This window comes from Triturus cristatus, chromosome 9, assembly GCF_964204655.1.
Source record: "Triturus cristatus chromosome 9, aTriCri1.1, whole genome shotgun sequence".
Taxonomy (NCBI): domain Eukaryota; kingdom Metazoa; phylum Chordata; class Amphibia; order Caudata; family Salamandridae; genus Triturus; species Triturus cristatus.
Window position 1 is genome coordinate 631,708,941 of NC_140592.1, and position 23,862 is coordinate 631,732,802.

Genomic DNA, 23,862 nt, shown 5'->3' on the forward strand with positions numbered 1-23,862 from the left:
CCTCCTCCTGACTGGGATATGCCATTCAACTGCACAAGCTTCAAAGGAGCGTCCCCTGTCACAGTCCGATGTAACTCACATCTAGTACTTTTCCTTTCCATTGTCAAGGTAGCCAGGATGACACAAACCTGGTGGGGTGAATACCTGTTTCAGCTTTGCAGGGGAATTTCACATTTCTGTAGATGCACCTCAGGGGTGTGCCCAGAGATTTGCCAAGGAGAAGAAAGGTACTGTCTTGTTGACTTTTTGAAGAGCTGTGCATTGTAGGATTGTTTAGAGCCAAACTCCAGGAAATGATGTCAAAGTGGGTAGGGTTGCCACTGGGCTCTTTTCCCCCATTGGTCATGGCGTCTTCCCCACTCACAAGCTAGTGCCACACTTGGATACCTTTTTCTGAACACATCTGGACCTATCTAAGATCGAAGATGAACTGCACCTGGTGTTGAAACTGTGAAGCGAGACCTGAGTGGCATGAACTGCTCCAACTTGTACCCAGGACACAAAAGTGTACTCCAAGGGTCTTTTGCTTGACCTTCTGCTAAGATTCAGGGCCAAAAAAACTGAAAGAAGCCTACCTTCCAAAAAGCCCAACTGACCAGTTCCAACTAGATTTGCCTGGACCCTTCTGTTGGCTTCTGGGGGAGTTAGTGCTACCACCCAAGTGATGAACACAAGGTCCAGGAGCCTTGGCTAGTGTTTGAGTGTACTACTCTGACCCTAAAACCTGCAAGACTGGACACCTAGATATTTTTTTCAGAGCGTTTCCCTCCAGAGAACCAGCAGAGACTGTGGTCAACACTGAAGCTTTGGCCGCCAACATTGAATTACAAGTGGGATTCTACTTGCTGGTTCCACACGATGAAAGGATTTCAACTTCCAGAAAAGTTTCTAAGTGCAAATGTAGAGAGGCTTCACCGAGGTCGATGTCGAAGAGCATCCCACTGCCCACGAGACCTTCCTGGGAACAGATTCTGTAATTTTCTACTTGGAGCATTTCCACCATCAATGACAACCATGCCAAGTTTTCAGTCGGAGCCCGGGATCCCATTGAGGACCCACACTGCAACAGGCTGCCATGATTAAGCCCTCCTTCGGACCCAGCCTGCTGCCCAACCTGTCAATGACCCGTCAACACGGACTTTTCTCCAGAAAATCTTCTAAGTCAAAAGGTAAACTTTCCAATAGCATAAACCCGATCCCTGTACCTGACAGCCAGTAGCTCGTGGTCAGCTCTAATATTTGGCTTGGACCTGGTCTAGCACGAGCAGATAACAGCCATTGCCGCTATGAACTTTTGCACGCTATTTTGAATTAAAATGTCAAAAAATCATGTTTCCGGTTCCTTACATCCGTTTTTTGTCATTTCAGTGTCCATACGTTCATTTCTTTTGTTCTATTTTTTTTTATGCAGTGGGTTTTTATTGTGTTATGGTTTCTACTTTGTAACTGTTTTGGTACTTATAAATGCTTTACACACTTCTTCTAAGTAAGGCTGTCTGCTCTTTACTACAGCTACCAAGGGTTGAGCTCAGGTTTAAATTATTGATCTCCAACTGGACCTGGTCCAGAATTGTGACCTTATTACTTGGAGCGGACTCCCATTCCCTACAACTAATAATCCATATTCCCATAGAGCTGTTTTATGTCAAGGGCCCACTTAACCCAATATCACCACAGAATCAAATAATGCTGAACCTCATTCTTTAAATAGTGCTTAAAGAGCATCAAGTGGAACATGAAAGAGCATAAATTGTGGCCCAGATTGATTACACATTTTCAGTAGCCCCACTGCTCTAAATCACCCTCTGCTAGTTTAGACATTGTTCTGCACTCTTACTTAAGGAAATGGGCCATCATCTTTAAACTCTGCATGTGCAAGCATGTTTCACAATCTTATCAACTGTGCTGAGTTTCTAGGTAAGATCACCTGTGGTGAGTTCCTAGGCAAGACAGCTCTTTGGCTGTCCGCCTTTAAGAGCTGGAAAAGTACCATACACCGCCCCTCCTCAGAGTCAGTGGGAACCTTCCTTTCGCTGGAGGCTGAATCCCAAAGCTGCATAACCTATAGCACCTACTAAAGTAATCCGTGTCCTCAACAATGCTACGTGAGCATGTCCCCAGCTTTGGGCAGACTTAAGGCCACATTTACGAGGAAATGACGCAGCATGGCCTGCAAGCTATTTTGCTGTGATGAGCTGTGTCATTTTAAAAGCACATGGATGCACCGTATTTACAGTAATACGGCGCATCACTGTGCTCTCCCCTGGCCCGGCGCTAAAACAGCAGCCATGCTCCGCTGCAGGCACCCTTGCACTGTGCTGCAAGAGTGCCTGTGTTGCAGGAATGATTGTTGTTATGCTGGAAGGGACACCTTCCTGCACAAAAACAATCCGATGGTGTTTTCCTCTTTCTATGTGTGCTACATAATGCAGCACACAAACAAAGAAAAAAACCGAGGAGAAATAAAAATATTTCTTCTTGTTGCGGAACTCTTATGCCTCCCCTGAGGAGGCGTAGGATTTTGACTCATTCCCAGGTTTATGAAACGTTGTAAATCTGGGAATGCGGCAAAATCCATGGGTGTTGCGTGGGAACACCCACAGCAACACCCATGGCACACTCTTTTCAAGTAAAGCAATGCATGAAAAAAGCCATATTTACAAAGCCATGAAAAGCTAGGCAGGGTGGCCTTGCGTGGTCTTGTAAATATAGGCCAGCACACTGAGCCGCTGGTGCGTCAAAATAGTTTTACATCGGCAGCGCTTGGGCATGTAAATAAGCCTCTTGATTTACATGTGAGAATGTGCCCACTTTACCACACCCTCTCCAATGTAGGTGGAAGTCATCTTTTCTAAAATGTAAAACCTTGATCATTCCCTATACAGCCAGTAGGTAAATCAGTATGATTGCTGTCTTTGTTACATGCACGATAAAGATTTCTATGCTCTAAACCGTATTTGTTTTCATGATTTGCACTAACTTCTTTACGTAAAATTGTTATGCCATTCCCTTTTTGTTGCCTGGATGCCTCTTAATGTTCTCAGTGCAATTTTGGTCATACCAGTTGATCTTGCCTATATATAACCTCTCATGCCCTGATAAGGTGCCGAAATGCATTTCCTCCAGGTACCTCTGTACAACAGGGGAAGAACCATGGGCCCGATTCACAGAACTAACTTAAGACAAAATCCTAAACTTACTACCATTTTGGTATTCACTGAAGGCACTTACTCATTTTGGTATTCACAGTATTCGCAGAAGGCACATACTAATTTTGGTATTCACAGAAGGCACTTACTCATCAATGAGTAAGTGCCTTCTGTGAATACCAAAATGAGTAAGTGCCTTCTGTGAATATCAAAATGAGTAAATGGTAGTAAGTTTAGGATTTTGTCTGAAGTTAGTTCTGTGAATTGCGCCCCATGATTTTTCTGCACAGCAGCCTGGCTAGTGTCTCTGACATGCTGGGAGAAACCTTTCTGCATGTCAGGGACTTTTTTGTCTTGTGCGTAAATGTAACTTCCTTTCTTTCAAGGGTATATTTCTCTAGCCACACTGTGATGGAGGTTTTACAAGGCCTGGGACAAATTAGGTTTACGTAAGTCATGTAGTTTCAGGAATTTTATATCACTGCAGTTTTTTAATGGGGCAGGTCTTTCTCTAACCATGTGATGGAAGTACTTCTGCCATACTAATGGCTGGACAGTTCAGCTTCCAAACTTTAGGAGTTTCTTGAAGCTTATGTGATCAGAATGTGGTCCCGGGATCGCTGTAAAATCGTCCTAGCGTCTTGATTCTTGAGCCTGGAGAGTACCTCTTCTTCCCAGGTTATTTGGCCACCATTCGTTTGGTATTCGTTCCTCGAGGGGGAGCAGGTATTAAGAGAGCTCTGCTTAGGTATGGTGGTCAGTTGCCACAAATGACCCAGTGCAAGATGTATAACATATGACACTCATCTCTTTTACTCACTGGTATCCAGTGAAGTTTCGTCATTTCCGGAGTCAGGGTGATATCCTGTAGTTCGGCTTCCTCGAGGTGGCTCTGGCTCGCTTTCAGTCTGTGGCGGCCACCTGATCCCATAGGCTGGTTCTGAACTCGGATTTGGAATATCACGTGGTAAAACCACCGGACAGAGCACAGTCTTGAAGTCAGAGGTGACTTAACACAAGCCATCACATGCCTACTCCAGCAACACTGGGAGAGCATATAACGTTCCCTCAGGCCAGCCGAAGATTGCAGTGATGCTGGACCCCCTCCCCCCCCTGACCTTCTGAGAACTGCACAGTGACACCCTGGCCCACTCATTCACATTTGCCAACTACTCAGAATAGGGGGTAAATCTGGGTAAAATACACGCAATCAGCAAATCTTGCATGGAAATATCAGGTAACTCTGGGTGCTGCATTTTACTCTCCATTTGAGCTAGTAATGGCCGGATTTAGATGTAGCGACACCACCTGGAATCTGTGATTCTGGCCCCAGAATGACTCCTGTGCATACAAATGATGGCGGGAATGCTGAACAAATGAAACATTCACCCCCAGTCATGAGACCTGGGTTTAATCCATTGTTCTTTTGCTCACCATACCACCCCAGTTTGGACCCAGCCATATGCAAATCAGTCCTGACCCTGCTCCTCATGGGAACAGTCCAGCCCGAACTAACAAGCCAGGTCCTACCTGGACCGGAAACAAGCATCAGATGTTAGTCCCGTGCTCACCATGCCACTGCATTCAAGCAAGCCTGGCTGATGAGGGGTGATACCCCTAAACTGGTCCCAGGATGTTTGCTTCCGACCCAGGGGGGACCTGGCCTGGCAGTTTGGGCTGGACTGTTCCCATGGGGAGCAGAGTAAAACTGATTTGCACATGGCAGGTTTTAAACTGGATTAGCATAGGGTGCAAAATAATAATGGATGTAGGCCCAGATCTCTGTACTGGGGGGAATGTTTGACGTTCAGCATTCTGCCCATCAATTGTTCTTTTTGCATCCACTTTAGATCCAGGCTACTCTGAATGAGGCCCTAAGAAGAGAAGAACTAATCTGATGGCGTTTTCCTCTTTCTATGTGTGCTACATAATGCAGCACACATACAAAGAGAAAAAAACGAGGAGAAATAAAAATATTTCTTCTCGTTGCACAACCCTTATGCCTCCCCTGAGGAGGCGTAGGATTTTGACTCATTCCCAGGTTTATGAAACGTTCCCAGGGAAGACTTTGCCACACATCGAACATAGATTTGCTAAGGTAGCTCAGCGGGTGATCCTCCTACTGCAAGCAATCTGTGAATGATGTGTAGGTCCCTGGTTTGAATATCAGCAGACTACTCATGGTTCATTTTTTCGGGGTGGGGGGGAAGTGTAATCGTTCCCGTGGGTTAGTTAAACTTAAGATCTGTCATCACGGCGCCTTAATACTTATACGAGCTATTCATATGTAAATAAAATCGATTAATGGTAATCTGTACAAAGAATGGCAATAACATTATGAAAATGTTCCTTTTCCTGTAAATGGAACCTAAGCTAATCATGCAGCGCTTGGGACCACCATTGGTCTTCGCAGCACCCCCCTCCCCCCCCCCCTCATGTCGCTCCATCTACCCATGCACATCTCTCCCTTATACCTGTCTGACTGCCTTGGCTCCTGGGGATGAAATTGCATCAGGGCGTGAAATATCCCATGGGCTCCAGAAACCTGTTTTTCAGCCTTGGGGCTGGAGAAAGCAATTTACCTGTTGTGAAGGGACCAACTGTGCAATCAAGCACAGCTGCTGGAGCAGGCGGTGAGGGTGAGAGACACAGGCATCTGAAGCAGTGCGATACCAACAGTCCCAACCGGGGAGGACTGGAGGGGTACCCGAAAAACGGTCTCATATGGACAAAAATCGGATCATTGTATCCTAAAATTAGGCAGAACGATGTCTCTCTCTTGAGTTTTCATTTGAGATGCCCTGGACAGGATGAACATTTTGTGTGATCTTTGAAGAGGACACGAGAAGAGATAAGAGGTATCCATAGAAACCCCATCTTGCCTTACCTTAGAAAAATCTGAGGGATCCTCAACAGCGCCCAGATGCAAACGCCGATTCGAGGCAGATTCAGCAGTGACCCAATGGCTATTTTTTTTAAAACAGATAAGTAAAGGAGTTTTACATTATTCTTCTTTATTTCTCCTCTAAGGTTCTCTTTCATCCCTGCGTTCTCCTTCAGTTTCTGTTTTCCTATCTTTATCTTCATTTTAAGGACTGGCCTGACAGCGCCACTGTCGCGTGACCTTATGTGATCAACAGAAAAAGAGCTGTAGGAAGCACTACTGACAGAGGGGCCCTGGCTCCACCCACATGTAGATATGATGCTGCTAAAGGTGTGTGCCCTACTTCTGCTGCAAAAGGTGTGCTTGTAATGCACAGTTAACCTTCATCGTTACAAGCTTTTGATTGACAAATAGGTGTGTTGGTTTGCCTAAGTAGTACTTAGGTGTGTTGCTCATAACTGAGAGGGACCTTGATAACTTAGGCCCCAGGTCAAATACTATAGGACGTGCTTTGCAAGGTGTAACCCTATCACCAATAAAGGAGGTAGGGTTTTCACAATGTGAGCTTTGACAAATATTATAGGAAGGCATTTTCCATTGAACTGCTTGCCAAAAACCGTACTTAACATTATGTACTCAATAGGTAGGGGCTTTACTTTGTGAACTCCCTGATAAATGCAGAGGAAGGTGGGGTTTGTATTGTGAACTGCAGGACAAACATTATAAACAGATGATTTATATTTTTTAACAATTTGACAAATGCAATAGGGTGAAGTTTTACATAGTGAACTCTTTGTGTCAAATGCAATAGTAAGCAGCTCAGTACATATATCCCTTAATAAGTACAGTCACAGTAACTGTGTGGCATCTCCAGATGGAAAGTTAAAGTTCATCTCAATGTTTATTTTGGTTCTGCCTAAATTCTTTGATTCATACAAAAAAGTTATGGATGGAATGCTTGAATTAATCTCTGCCACTGATAATTACTCAGCCCTCATCCCAGTCCATTGCTATTTTTCCCACCATGCCTGTTCAGCTTTGAGCCAGCTCCAATAGTAACAGTCCATCCCAAACTGCCAGGCCAGGTCCTTCCTGAACCAGAACACAAGCAACCCAGGACTGAGTTTGCCTTGGCAGGGTATCTTCAGTCAGGTGTAGCATAATTCCATGGGTTCAGTGAGCACGGGACCCACGTTTGGGCATACCTGTCGCTCTTAGGGCATCAAACTGAAGTACACAAATAAGTGATGGGTGAATTGCTTGATTTAATCTCAGCAAGTAGTAATTACTCTGGGGCACATTCAGTCCATTGTTTCTTGCACACCACGCAACCTCAGTTTAGGCCTAGCCATATGCAAATCAGTTTTGACGCTGCTCCAAAAGGAACATTCCAGCCCTAACCACCAGGTAATGGATTGGTATGCGGCCTGAATACTTTCCATTGACTGAGATTAATTCAAACATTTCACCCATCACTTTAGTGTATATTCCTGTGCAAAATCCTAACTGCATCGGGTATGCCCGCTGTGGGTCCTGTGCTCACTGTACCACTGGAACTAAGCTACACCCATCTAAAGAGCCACAACAATGACAAAACAGCTTGTCGGTTTCATCTATTCTCGTTCCTGCAGGACCGAGCCGGTCAGTTTAGGCTGGGCTGTTCCTATTGGAGCTTGGTCCAAGCTGAGGTGGCATGGTGTACAAAAGAACAATGGACTGGGATGCGGCCCGAACCTGGCATTTTGGGATGGACAGTCCCTTTTGAAGCAGGGTTAACAGACGTGATATGGTGTGCTAAATAATAATGGACTGGTATGAGGCCCAAGTAAATATCAGTGGCTGAGGTTAATTAAAGCATTTCACCCATCACTTTTTTACACTTCAACTAAATGATCTCATTAATCTCTTTTGGTAGAGATGACATGGCCATGTTTATATTCAAGTTAAAGCCAACAGGCTTGCTTTATTGAATATAAAATGTGAGTACAAAGACAGACGTGAATGAATTGGGAAGGTCTGAAGACGACCTTTTTGATTATGAAAAACCTCAAGTTTTCCATTAGGCCCTCATGGGAGCTTTGCTAGTTTTTAGGATTAAGGCCTGGTGGTGCTCAAATTGACGCATGATATCTCACAGATGATGGGTGCAGATTAGATTTATAAGGCGAGTTGGTCTTTGTGATATATCTTTAGGGTGAATGATTTACACCCTGAATTATCTGTGAGGCCATTAAAGCAGTGGTTCAATTTGAAATTCTGCCTGAAGACTTGTAAATATTAATCATTCTGAGTATAATCATTAGTATTTAGCTGTCTGTGCATTAAAGTACTTTCATTTCAAAAGAAAAAACATTGGTTGGGCATTGAGTTATTGTGTGGTATTTTTGTGTACAGCTCGGTTCCAAGTTTGAAGTCTACAACACCTCCCTGACTCAGTCGTGGATTTGTCTAACTCAATACAATGAGAGACGAGACAGTTTTTTACATTGTGATGTCTTTTATAAATACACTAGGGTGGGAGTTTGAATTGTGAAATCTTTGACAAATACAAGAAGAATGGGTTTTATGTTGACATCTCTGTGAAGAACATCCTATTGTGAACTCATTGACAAACATAGTAGGGTGGGGCTATACCTTGTTTAACACTAAGGGCCTGATTACGCAGATTGGGCCGGTTAATTTAGATACATGCTTAATCCCTGTTTACGCATGGGTCGGAAATCCGAGTTTGAAGGTATTTAACACATCAGATAATTATTGGATGTTCTAAATAACTCAACAAATTTCAGTAGGTCAAACCTGCTGAAATTTGACAAGAGAAAAGCATAAGGTATTTACCATATCATGCAGATTTTGGTGTGTTAAACACCAAAATACACATACTATTCCCCTAGAGTTCGTAATAGGTGTTATTTATCTCACACAATAAATAACATACCCCATGCTATCAATATTATTCAGGTGCTTCAAATAACATCAAAACTTATAGTCAGGCTCTAAGAGCTCTTCTGACACATATCTATGAGTGGTGCCAGAGAGGCCTCATTTTCATTGTGTTCATTTGTAATTGTATGCTTAGTATTTGATTGTGTGTTAATTAAACTGCTTTTTCTTCTTAAACATAAGCAAATATATTGAATAATTAAGAATTATTATGCACTTTGTGCAGTTCTTTAAAGTTTTTCAACCCCCTTCACTGCCTTTATTCATTATTTTGGCTTCACTTGCTTTTGCTACATGAATCATACTCGACTCCTGATACAATAAAGAGATAGTAACTCTAACTTTCCCCTTACATTTTGGGAATGTGTTGTGTCAAGTGCATGATCGATGATCAATAACCTTTTGAAATTCAATGCAGATAAAGCAGAGGCATTAGCTGTAGGGAATCTTTCTTAGAGCTGGACCTTGTTTTGTAGTCACTCACTCTTGTCCAACTCCCAGCCCCTGATACTATAACCAAAAATGTTGGTGTTACTATCAACTCTAATCTTACTTTCTGCCCGTATGTCAACAAGATCACTGGTACATGTTACTCACTTTTGAAGAGCTTAAGGAAAATAGTTCCATGCCTCTGAGTTGAAAGGAAAAGGTTGGGGATCCAGGCAGCTTTCTCATCCTGTTTGGATTAATGGAATTGTGTCTTGCTTAGTTTACCTAAATATCTTTGCCATCTTCGGATTGCGCAAAATGCCACTTACGTGTCTGTACGTGACTTACATCAGCACCCTTTTGTTAAGTCATAGTTACTGACCCTATTGGAATTAAGAGGCCACTTGTTATGAGGGCCTTTGTGACCATTTATTCTGACTTCAATGAGTAAAGGAGCTGCAATTAGAACAAGCATTGGCAAAGTCAATAAGTCTCGCCTATATAGAGCTGTTGGGTTTGGTACTGTAGGGTGCCATGTTGCCCACCAGTGTGGCTGCTGTTCAGCATGGTTAAAAGTTAGTAGTGTGGAGTGTCCTAGAGTGGAGTAGGGGGGGGAGTAGAGTGTTATAGACTGGATTTCTGGGAGTAGAGTGCCGTAGAGTGTAGTGGGGAAAGTAGAGTGTCATAGAGTTGAGTAGAGTGGAGTAGAGTTCAGCGATTCAGTGGCAGAGAGTGTTGCAGAGTGCACTGTCAAAGAGTGCAGTGGCATAGAGTGGAGTGGGGTGGAATAGGGTGGAGTGGGTTGGAGTGCATTTAGGTAGTGGGGTGATATGGACTGGAGAAGATTGGGGTAGAGTAGTTTGGACTGAGTGGGGTGGATTGATGTGGAGAGACTGAATGGGGTGGTTTGGAGTGGGGTCGATCGAAATGCGGTGAGGTGGATTGGATTGGGGTGGATTGGAGTGGGGCTGATTAGATCGGTTTGGGGTGGGGTGGACTGGATTGGATTGGGGTGGGCTGAATTGGATTAGAGTAGGGTGGTTTGGAGTAGGGTGAATTAGAGTGAAGTGGAGGGGTGGATTGGACTGGACTGGAGGGGTGGATTGGATTGGATTGGATTGGAATGGGGTGAGGTGGATTGGATTGGATTGGAGTGGGATGTGGTGGATTGTAGTGCACTGGGGTGGATTGAATTGGAGTGGTGTGGATTGGACTAGAATGGGGTGGATTGGAGTGTGGTGGGCTGGATGGATTGGACTGAGTGGGGTGAACTAAACTGGGGTGGGGTGGATTGGATTGGGTAGAGTGGGGTGGATTGGAGTGGGGTGGGGTGGGTTGAATTGTACTGCAGTAGGGTGGGGTCAATTTGAGTGGGGTGGGCTGGAAGGGGTGGATTAGATTGGAGTGGGGTGGATTGAAATGGGTGGGGTGGATTGGATTAGGGTGGTGTGAACTGGTGTGGAGTAGATTGGAGTGGCGTGGATTGGTCTGGGGTGGGCTGGACTGGAGTGGGTGGGGTGGATGGGGTGGACTGAAGTGAGGTAGAATGGAGTGGGTGAGATGGAATAGGATGGATTAGATTGGTGGGGTGGACTGGAGTGGAGTAGATTGGATTACAGTGGGGTGGATTGGATTGAGTTAGTTTGGATTGGGGTGAGATGACCTAGATTGGTGTGGGGAATGGGTGGATTGGATTGAGGTGGATTGAATTGGTGTGGAGTGGAAAGGAGTGGGGCGAATTGGAGTGGGTGGATTGTTTTGGATTGGAGAGGAGCAGATTGGAGTGGGCAGATTGTTTTGGATTGGAGTGGGGCAGATTGGAGGGGGAAGATTGAGCTGGGGAAGATTATTTTGGATTGGAGTGGGGCATATTGTTTTGGATTGAGCAGGGCAGATGCAATTGGAGCACATTATTTTGGATTGGAGTGGGGCAGATTGATTTGGATTGGATTGGGGCAGATATTGTGGATTGGAAGGGGGCAGATTGGAGTGGGGCAGATTGGAATGGGCACCTTGTTTTGGATTGGAATGGGGTGGGTTGGGTATGGAGTGGGTGGATTGGATTGAAGTGATGTAGATTGGATTGGAGTGGAGTAGATTGGATTGGGGTGAACTGGTGTGGGGTGGATTGGATTGGAAGGAGGTGGATTGGGATGTAATGGGTGGATAGGGGTGAGGTGGGTTTAATTGGAGTGAGGTGGATTAGAGTAGGGCGGATTGGAGTTGGGTGGAATGGAGTGGGGCGAATTGGAGTGGGTGGATTGTTTTGGATTGGAGAGGAGCAGATTGGAGTGGGCAGATTGTTTTGGATTGGAGTGGGACAGATTGGAGGGGGAAGATTGAGCTGGGGAAGATTATTTTGGATTGGAGTGGGGCATATTGTTTTGGATTGAGCAGGGCAGATGCAATTGGAGCACATTATTTTGGATTGGAGTGGGGCATATTGGTTTGGATTGGAGTTGGGCAGATTGGAGTGGGGCAGATTGGAATGGGCACCTTGTTTTGGATTGGAATGGGGTGGGTTGGGTATGGAGTGGGTGGATTGGATTGAAGTGATGTAGATTGGATTGAAGTGGAGTAGATTGGATTGGGGTGAACTGGTGTGGGGTGGATTGGATTGGAAGGAGGTGGATTGGGATGTAATGGGTGGATAGGGGTGAGGTGGGTTTAATTGGAGTGAGGTGGATTAGAGTAGGGCGGATTGGAGTTGGGTGGAATGGAGTGGGGCAGATTGGAGTGGGGCAGATTGGAGTGGGACAGATTGTTTTGGATTGGAGTGGGTGGATTAGAGTGGGCAGATTGTTTTGAATTGGAGTGGGGCCGATTGGAGTTGGGTGGATTAGAGTGGGGCAGAATGTTTTGAATTTGAGTGAGGCCGATTGGAGTCAGTTTGATTAAAGTGGGGCATATTGTTTTGGATTGGAGTGGGATAGACTGAAGTGGGGAAGACTGGAGTGTGGGAGATCATTTTGGATTGGAGTGTGTCAGATTATTTTGGATTGGGGTAGAGCACATTGGAGCAGAGCAGATTGTTTTGTATTGGAGTGGGCATATTGTTTTGCATTGAGTAGGGTAGACGGTTTTGGATTGGAGTGGAGAAGATGAAGTGGGACAGATTGTTTAGGATTGGAGTTGGGCAAACTGTTTTGGATTGGAGTGGCTCAGATTATTTTAGATTGGAGTTGGGCAGATTGTTTTGGATTGGAGTAGGGTATATTGTTTTGGATTGGAGTGGGGCAAATTGGACTGCAGCAGATTGTTTTGGATTGGAGTGGGGCAGATTGTTTTGGATTGGAGAGAGGCAGATTGGAGTGAAGCAGATTGGTTCGGATTGGAGTGGATTGGATTGGCTTGGAGTGGGTGGAGTGGAGTGGACTGGAGTGGATTGGGGAGCAGGTGAATTGGGGAGGGAGCGGGGTGAATTGGGCAGGGAGTGGGGTGAATTAGATTGAGGTGATGTGGATCGGAGTGGGGTAGATTGGATAGGGTTTGATTGGGGTGCATTCATCTGGGGTGGATTGGGTTAGAGTGAGGTGGATTGTGGTGGATTGGAGTGGGGTGAATTGGGATGGAGTGAGTGGATTGGGGTGAGGTGGATTTGATTAGAGTAAGGTGGATTGGAGTTGGGTGGATTGGAGTGGGGCGTATTGGAGTGGGGCAGGTTTAGAGTGGGGCAGATTGGAGTAGGGTAGATTGGAGTGGGGTGGATGGGGCATATTGGAGTAGGGCAAATTGGAGTTGGATGGATTGGAGTGGGGCAGATTGTTTTGGATTGGAGTGGGGCAGATTGAAGTGGTTGAATTAGAGTGGGCAGATTGTTTTGAATTGAAGTGGGGCTGATTGGAGTCGGTGGATTAAATTGGGGCAGATTGTTTTGGATTGGAGTGGGGTGGATTGGAGTGGGACAGACTGGAGTAGGGTAGGCTGGAGTGGGGCATATTGAAGTGGGGCAGCTTGCTTTGGATTGGAGTGGGGCAGATTGTTTTGGATTGGATGGGTCAGATTATTTTCGATTGGAGTGGGGCAGATTGTTTAGGATCAGAGTGCGGCAGATTGGAGTGGGGCAGACTGTTTGGGATTTGAGTGGATCAGATTGTTTTAAATTGGAGTTGGGCAGATTGTTTTGGATTGGAGTGGGGTACATTATTTTGGATTGGGGTGGGACAAATTGGACTGGGGCAGATTGTTTTGGACTGGGGCTGATTGGTTTGGATTGGAGTGGGGAGGACTGGAGTGAGGCAGAATGGATTGAAGTAGATTGGTTTGGATTGGAGTGGGACAGAATGTTCTGGATTGAGTAGGGCAGATTGTTTTGGATTGAAGTGGGGCAGATTGGAGTGGGGCAGATTGTTTTGGAATGGAGTGGGGTAGATTGTTTTGGATTGGAGTGGGTAGATTGTTTTGTACTGGAGTGGGGCAGATTGGAGTCGAGCAGATTGTGTTGGAGTGGGGCAGATTGTTTTGGATTGGAGTGGGGCAAAGTGTTTTAGATTGGAGTGGCGCAAATTGGAGTGCAGAAGACTGAAGTGGGGCAGGTTGTTTTGGATTGGAGTAGGGCAATTTTTTTTGGATTGGAGTGAAGAAGATTAGAGTGGACAGATTTGAGTGGAGCAGAGTGGAGTATGGTGGGTTGGGGGATTAGAGTGCAGTGGATTGGAGCGGATTGGGGTTAGTGGCATGGATTTGAGTGGGGTGGATTGGATTGATCTGGTGTGGATTGGATTGAGTATGGCGGATTGCTGTGGGATGAGGTGTGGTGGAATGGCGTGGATTGGAGTAGGGAGGATGGGAGTGTACTGGACTGAAGTGTACTGCATGATTATGTGTTATAGCATTGTTTCAGAAATTACACATAAGTAAAACACAATGTAGCTTTGCAAAACCAATATCCTCATCTTTTGAGAACAGCACCCACGATAAAAAAAAAAGAAAACATGAGTGCAAAGTAAGAAAAGAAGACTTGCCAAAATAAAAGAAAGTTACCATAGGAAATAAATCTTTGCAATTTTGTTTGTCCAGCTGGGCAAGCTTTTGCCAGTCTCATGCCTACTGTTTTCACGGCACGAAAAGTAAAAAAAAAAAAATAGTCCCATGATCACCTCTGGAGCAGCGGACAGGTACTGATTAAATTGAATTAATCGGTGCTTGGTCCCTACTTCACAGAGATAAACTGAGCTTATGTTAGGCCTGCCTTGACGAATTACGAGGCTGTAATGAAGAGTGCCATGCAAGCCAACAAATGGTAAGCAACTCCAAGCCCTTTTCTGTATGCAAGAGGGTCCCGCAAGCGAGACGCATGTGCTAGCAGCTCGACCCTGAAAAAAAGAAGAGCTGCTGCCAGAAACTAAAAATTTACACAAATTCTTTCAGGGGGTGCTGAGATGAGTGTGGCAGGTGCTCAACAATACTATTGAAAAGTACCACTATTTTAAATAAGGCAGACTGGACATGCGTGCCTAGCAGGGCAGCAGTGGTCATTCGAGATCATATTCACCACTTTGAACGGAACAAGGGTTTATGTGGTAAGTGTCATGTGAAGCCACTCTGGACCTGAAGGAGAAGGATTTGGGACCATAAAAACAATTCTTCATTTACTTCTACTTTTGGGAAGGTTCATGTTCTGAAAACATATTATTTAGGATCTTTGGAAATAAATGATGCAATTCAAATGGAGCTACTGGTGAAATCAAAACAAAAAATGATAGAATCAGATCAGGTTAACTACCTCACTCTGTGTCATTATGGGCACTGATTTCAATCCCGCGATTTCTTGTGATAACATAATGTATTCTGGGTATGGTAGTCTTGGTTCCCCCTTATTGAAGTTTTGATCTTAAGTTTAACTGAGACCAAAACTGAGACAAAAGTCCAACTTTACTACTCGTAAATGCCCTTTGTGTATATCAAAAGTCTTAAAGTTAGACTTTCGTCTCAGTTTACTTTTGTGAATCAGGCCCTTAGAGTTTTAATACAATGTTGGTTTTTACAGACTAAGTTAAACTTAAAACCAAAAATGAAGTTTAGGTGAGACAAAAGTCAAACTTTACTAGTTTAAAATGCCCTTTGTGAATACTCAAAGTATTGACGTTAGACTTTCGTCTCAGTCTTAGTGAATCGGGCCCAACGAGTCTATGAATGAATTAATGTTTTTTATATAGAATGCAGCTACTCGGAGAGTGTTCTGGCGCTCAGCATAGAAGAACAGGTGAGGACTAGCAGAGTACCCAAAGGTGTTCCAGAGTCCTAAAGGTTAAAAGATGTCTTCAGAGCCTTCTAGAAGAGTGCTTCCTCGGTTATTTATTTCAGGTGATCAGGCAGCTGGTTCCACATACTTGCTCCTCTGACCATAAAGGAGGACCCCCTCTACGAAGTTTTCAGGAACGGGGGATTGTTAACAGGACAGTGAAACTACAGTGTAGCAGGCTTCCTGGTCTGTACTCCTTGGTACTCTCATTTAAGTAACCAGGGCCTGGTGGGCCAGTGCCATAGTTTTGAACATTATGCGCTTGCACACTGGAAGCCAATGAAGCTTCTCACGGAAATGAGATACTGAGGCATATTTAGGTAGCCTATAGATGAGGCGTACTGCTATGTTCCGTATAACTTGTAGACGCAGGACTATGTTGATGTTTCTTAGAGGTTTACCTCAATGTTGCCCTTTAGAGGCCATGAAAACCATTTTTGTGTTAAAACTTTAAAAACACCAACAATGAGGGAGATGAAATGTAGCTTTCGAGCCAGAGGAGCTGAATTTGGAGCTGAGGCACTAGGTTTGAGTCTTGGCGTCAACTCAACATCCTGTTATTCTGGGTAAATCACTTAATTTCCCCGTACCTAGAAAAAATGAATGTGACCTTGTGTCACACAACTAGTGCTCATGTAAAGGTCTACAATACAGTCAGGTCGAGTTTACTCTACATATGCTAAATAAAACAAAAACAGAGCGAGGTTAAGTGAAAGGACGGACCAGCCCGTTGGTATTTTTCCCCCTTATCAATACATACTTTACTCTGAAAATATAAAAGAAAAGCACCTTCAAACATGATCTAGAGCTGCTGGTATGACCCCTGACTGACACATAAAGCACACAAAACAGAAAGGCCATGTTATAAATGAATACAGACTTTATATGAAGTGCTTTAGGTCTCGCGAGCCAAAGGCTCGAAGAGACATTTTGTATGTGGGATTTTCAAAGTGCTACCCACAGTTTTGGCTGGCCTAAACCTTGAGTGCACGATCACATGCACGTGCACAGCTGCTCCCACTCCCCCCTCCCTTCTCTATAGCTTTCTTTCACTTTAGCCGCTTTGACCCTTGCATTCCCCCCTCCCTTCTCACCCAGCCCTTTGATGCTCTGCTCGATTACTTTCACTTTCGCCGCTACAAACTTTTCAAGCCTTTTACCGCCTTTGATTTTCTTTTATTTTGCTGAGCCTTGATTCATACGCACTTGTTCCGATTTCAAGGGAAGTCTTACCCATCTTCATCTAACAGCATGCAGCCAAGCGTGAAGGATTATCGCTTGTACTTTCATTTCAAATCATCTACAGCGCGTGTCCTCTAACACATGTAAAAATATGTAAAGGCACGCTCAGACAAACGGTAAGGATAATCGCTTGTGCTTCCATTCAACTTTGTCTTCAGCACGTGTGTTTGTCAGCGCGCAGAAGATTTTCATGTTTCCTCGCTCATGACTATACATCGACGCTTGCATCATGTTTCTCCATCCCTCCCTTCCTCCTATGTTGTCCTTAGTTAACTTTACATCACTCTCTGCTCCTTTGCCATGCACTCATTTGTCCTCAGTGTATCGCCTTCATGCTTTGCTTCCATTGATAGCATAACATAACATAGTATAGCATAACAAAACAAAGCATAGCATAACAAAACATAACAAAACATAGCATAGCAAAACAAAACATAGCATAACAAAACAAAGCCTAGCATAGCAAAACACAACAAAACATAGCATAGCATAACAAAACATAGTATAGCATAAAAACACAACAAAAAACTAGCATAGCATAACAAAAAATATCAAAACAAAACATAGCATAACAAAGCATAGCATAACAAAACAAAACAAAGCATAGCATAGCATAACAAAACATAGCATAGCATAACAAAACATAGCATAGCATAAGAAAAAATAGCACAGCATTACAAAACTCAACAACACATAGCATAAACAAACATAGCAAAACAAAGCAAAGCATTGCATACCAAAACACAACAAAACGTAGCATAGCATAACAAAACATAGCATAGCATAACAAAACATAGCATAGCATAGCAAAACAAAACATAGCATAACAAAAAACAAAACATAGCATAGCATCACAAAACATAGCATAACAAAACATAGCATAACAAAACAAAGCATAGCATAACAAAACACAACAAAACAGCATAGCATAAAACATAGCATAGCATAACACAACATAGCATAGCATAACAAAATATAGCATAACAAAACATAGCATAACATAACAAAACACAACAAAACGTAGCTTAACTAAACACAGACACAGGGCAAAATGCAAAGTACTGTGGTGGGGGAGGGAGGGGAGCGCGCACAAGCCCAAAGACGTGCAAGCCCCCTCCATTCATCAGCTTTTGGATGTTATAAAATCCACAGTAGTTTAATACACCATAACATAGCATAACAGAACAAAACATAGCCTAGCCTAACATAAAATAACAGCATAACATAACAGAACATAGCCTAACATAACAAAACACACCATTACATAACATAATAAAACATAGCGTAGCGTTGCATACCATTGCATAGCATACCATAACTTAACAAAACATAACATAACAAAACATAGCCTCGCCTAACATAACATAACATAACAAATCATAACATAGCATAACAAAACATAACATAGTATAGCATAACATAACATAGTATAGCATAACAAAACAAAGCATAGCATAACAAAACATAACAAAACATAGCATAGCATCACAAAACATAGCATAGCATAGCATAACAAAACAAAGCCTAGCATAGCAAAACACAACGATTGCATAGCATACCATAACTTAACAAAACATAACATAACATAAAAAACATAGCCTCGCCTAACATAACATAACATAACAAATCATAACATAACATAACAAAACATAACATAGTATAGCATAACATAACATAGTATAGCATAACAAAACATACCAAAACATAGCATAGCATCACAAAACATAGCATAGCATAACAAAACACAACATAGCATAGCATAACAAAATATAGCATAACAAAACATAGCATAACATAACAAAACACAACAAAACGTAGCATAACTAAACACAAAATAGCATAGCATAACAAAACAGAACAAAACAGCATTGCATAACAAAAAATGGCATAACAAAACAAAACATAGCATAGCATAACAAAGCATAGCATAGCATAACAAAACAAAACATAACAGCATAACACAACATAGCATAACAAAATACAACAAAACATAGCATAGCATAACTAAACAAAACATAGCATAGCATAAAACATAGCATAACAAAACATAGCATAACAACGCATAGCATAACAAAACATAGCATAGCATAGCAAAACAAAACATAGCATAACAAAACACAACAAAACATAGCATAGCATCACAAAACATAGCATAGCATACCAAAACATAGCATAACAAAACAAAGCATAGCATAACAAAACACAACAAAACAGCATAGCATAACAAAACATAGCATAACAAAACAAAACAAAACGTAGCATAACTAAACATAAAATAGCATAGCATAACAAAACACAACAAAACAGCATAGCATAACAAAAAATGGCATAACAAAACAATACATAGCATAGCATAACAAAGCATAGCATAACAAAACATAACATAGCATAACAAAACATAGCATAGCATAACAAAAAACAACAAAACACAGCAAAACATAGCATAGCATAAGTAAACAAAACACAGCATAGCATAAAAAACATAGAATAGCATAGCATATCAAAACAAAACATAGCATAACAAAGCATAGCATAGCAAAACATAGCATAGCATAACAAAGCATAGCATAGCAAAACACAACAAAGCATAGCATAACACAACACAACAAATCACAGCATAGCATAACAAAACATAGCATAGCAAAACAAAACATAGCATAACAAAACAAAGCATAGTATAACAAAACACAACAAAACATAGCATAGCATTGCAAAACATAGCATAGCATAACAAAACAAAGCATAGCAAAACACAACAAAACATAACATAGCATAGCAAAACATAGCATAGCATAACAAAACATAGCATAGCAAAACATAGCATAGCATAACAAAACACAACAAAACATAGCATAGCATAACAAAACATAGCATAGCATAGCTAAACAAAACATAGCTTAGCATAAGAAACATAGAATAGCATAGCATATCAAAACAAAACATAGCATAAAAAAGCATAGCATAGCATAGCATAACAAAACATAGCATATCATAGCAAAACACAACAAAGCATAGCATAAGACAACACAACAAATCACAGCATAGCATAACAAAGCATAGCATAACAAAACATAGCATAGAAAAACAAAACATTGCATAACAAAACAAAGCATAGCATAACAAAAAACAACAAAACATAGCATAGCATCGCAAAACATAGCATAGCATAACAAAACATAGCATAGCATAGCAAAACATAGCATAGCATAACAAAACACAACAAAACATAGCATAGCATAACAAAACACAACAAAACATAGCATAGCATAACTAAACAAAACATAGCATAGCATAAAAAACATGGAATAGCATAGCATATCAAAACAAAACATAGCATAAAAAAGCATAGCATAGCATAACAAAACATAGCATAGCATAACAAAACATAGCATAGCATAGCAAAACACAACACAACATAGCATAGCTTAACACAACGCAACAAATCACAGCATAGCATAACAAAGCATAGCATAACAAAACACAACAAAATGTAGCATAGCAAAACAAATCATAGTATAACAAAACAAAGCATAGCATAACAAAACACAACAAAACATAGCACAGCATCACAAAACATAGCATAGCATAACAAAACACAACATAGCATAGCATAACAAAAAATAACATAACAAAACAAAACATAGCATAACAAAGCATAGCATAACAAAACACAACAAAACGTAGCATAGCATAACTAAACAAAACATAGCATAGCATAACAAAACAAAACATAGCATAGCATAACAAAACATAGCATAACGACGCATAGCATAACAAAACATAGCATAACAAAACACAACAAAACATAGCATAGCATAACAAAACATAGCATAACAAAGCATAGCTAAACAAAACATAGCATAACAAAACATAGCATAACAAAACACAACAAAACATAGCATAACAGAACATGACAAAACATAGCAAAGCATAGCATAGCAAAACAAAACATAGCATAACAAAGCATAGCCTAACAAAACACAACAAAACATAGCATAGCATAACCAAACATAGCATAGCCTAACAAAACATAGCATAGCCTAACAAAACAACACATAGCAAAGCAAAACACAACAAAACATAGCATAACAAAACAAAACATAGCATAACAAAACATAGCATAGCATAACAAAACAAAGCATAGCATAACAAAACATAGCATAGCATACACAAAACATAGCATAGCATAACAAAACATAGCATAGCATAGCATAACATAACATAAGAAAACATAGCATTAAGTTTGATAAACTCATAGTAGCGGGCTAGCTAGCTTTAACGGGCAGTGAGTGTAAGCAACTCCGTAAACCCAGAAGCAGTCACTCGGTCACCTTTGCTCTTGTATTGCAGTGGCTTCGTTTATTAAACAGGGCCCATATTTATACTGTTAGCACTTTACTTTTGCAAATTTCAGGGCTCACAAAACTTTGATGAATCGAAATTCACAACAGAGGCTGTTAAGTTCGTGCTATATAGAACCCTAAGGATAAATAAAAAACATTGCCATTTACAATGTGAATAGCTCCGACAAACACAAGACCTTTTTCAAAGTACAAAACATTGCCATTTACAATACCAATAGCTCCAGCTCCAACAAATGCGAGACCTATTGCATTTCCAATGCTTGTTTTAAGTTTACCACCGGGTCTTTCCAGGCTTAAAACATGGGCAAATGGGCAGTATTTTTCCTTTGGAAAGGTGGCAACATGTGGAAGCCAGTGTTAATGTGGGAGGCCCTTTGAATTTTCAGTTACCCCCTGATTGCCTCTCGGGTCTGGACTGTGTGAAAATTATCATTGATAGGCCTCAAAAGGGCAGTCAGATTTTCCTTGAAAGAGTCTTACAGACAAAATGAATGATGGATTTTGCAGAGCCCTTGGCTCCGCAGAAACGTAAAGAGAGTGTAACATGCCAGCCTTTCCCTTGGTTTCCATTCCATCATTAGAACATTCACAGCCACTGGAATAAAGCATTTTACAACCCTCACAATGGTGCACCTGAAATGAGAGGGGATAGATGGAGGGTTGTGTAGGAGTGAGACAAGGACTGGGACAAAGGTGCCCTGTACATTCATTCGCCATCTTTCTCCTGGTTGCTCTCCGATTGTCATGTGGTCGTTTTAGCTGCTGATTTTTTATAATTTAGTTTTGTGGCCTTGCCTCGCACTTGGGCTCCTAGAGAACCAAGCCACATCCCTGGCTTGGCTCTCCCCATGAATTGTCTGCCTCATTCACCTTTAATAAATATTAATTGCTTTCTCTTGGCTTGCTTTACGTGAGAATGCAGCTCGAGACCTTCTTTGACTTCCTGGGTCAGCGAGAGGAGTCAAATGCTGCCGTCTTTCATCAGAGATAATGGCGGGTCAAGTTCTTTCGCTGCAGTTATGAGTTCATCTATAATTTGGCGGATGCGGGCTCCACCGAAAAATGCGCGAATTTGATTTTACCCTACCCATTTTCAGGTGACGAAACTTCAGGGTTTCTGACAGGAGGGTAGCCTTAAATCTGGTGCCCTACGCCACTGGACCGCCAGGTCACAGGGCGGTGCGACCATCACTGAATTTCCCTGCCCTTGGCAAAGAAACCAATCAACGGCCCGACATACAGAAAAATCAATGTTTATGTTTTTCCATCCACTTTTGAGTTTGTTTTAGAAATACAAAAAAATGAATGCAGAGCTGAGAAACAAACATGGTGCCCAATCGTCATTCATCAGTGCGGACATCAGAATGTGCTGAAGGCACAGAGATCCCCACCAGAGAGGTTAAGTATGGCAAGTGGTATTGCCCCAGAAGGGGGGAAATGAGGACCTCCACCTACTTGGTAAATTGATGGGCCACCTGCAATACTCCAAAGGATATTCTTAGTTTCTCACATTTCTGTTTTTGTATTGAAATAACCAATACAGTTCCTACTGGTCAGTAGTCACATCACTTTATGCGCTACTTAAAATTATTAAGATCATAAAAGTACAGAAAGCACAATATAAAAATATACATTCCAAAAATACAACTTTCATAATTCAAATGGTAACAATGAATTGTTTAGGACAATAGGTTTAAAAACAAAAATAAATTCATAATTCATAGGACGAAATGGTCCAGCCGCCTAGTCTTCTATGAAAGTAGTAGATATGAGGCCACAGTAAAACATACAAATTCATTAGATAATGATTGTAAAAGATAAAAGGCTGGACGACACTGAGTAAAATGATATTAGTGAATAAGCAGCGAAATTAGTCTAGAGTCGCTAGTCTTGAACATCATGACTATACGGCTACCCTTGTGATCGGTAAGATGAATTACACCGCAACGGACGCCCAATTGGTAATACTCAACTACCGGCGCCGCCACTTCAGTAATTTTCGGAAACCACCCGCTTAGTGAGCCTCTATCTACCAACGCACAGCTAGCAAAGGTCTCAAACCCCCGGACCGGCTCCTTCTCCGCCTTCGTCCCGCGCACTCATAATTCCGGCAGTGTGCTCTCAGGCCTGTCATTACTTTGTCCTGATGATGATCTATGTATCTTGGTATTGATCGAAACGTCGTCGACTTGTTGTACAGCATGCACGTTAAACTCATGTGTTAAAAGAAGTGCATTACTGTTTACTTTCTAAAAAGCTTGCCCCTATTATCTGGATCGGCGCTAAGCTTGGTTGTTTCGCCTGAAAAATGTCTAAATATATGTGATTTTCTCTCATGTTTTGTTTGTCAAAGGATACAGGACTGTGTCCCACTCTATTACGCTCTGTGTAATTTCGATTAATTACAGTTAATATATTAAATCTATATATCCGGCTGGACATTTTTCACTTAATATAGCACTGATTCTGGTCTATATTCATTGTTCTTAAACTTATGTATGTTTGAAGGACCAATTGTTTTATAGTAAGTACCCAAGGTCCTTCCTATCTTACGGGTTCCCTTGTTTAGAATAAACGTCACTCAGCAGCGGCCCGCCCCCGTCCTGA

The 23,862-nt window shown here is 42.1% G+C and overlaps 1 protein-coding gene across 5 annotated transcripts in view; it reads left to right on the plus strand.

Moving 5' to 3' along the window:
- Nucleotides 1-23,862, plus strand: part of GNG8 (G protein subunit gamma 8) — a 72,444-nt gene that overhangs the window by 37,957 nt on the left and 10,625 nt on the right. The window lies entirely within an intron of this gene.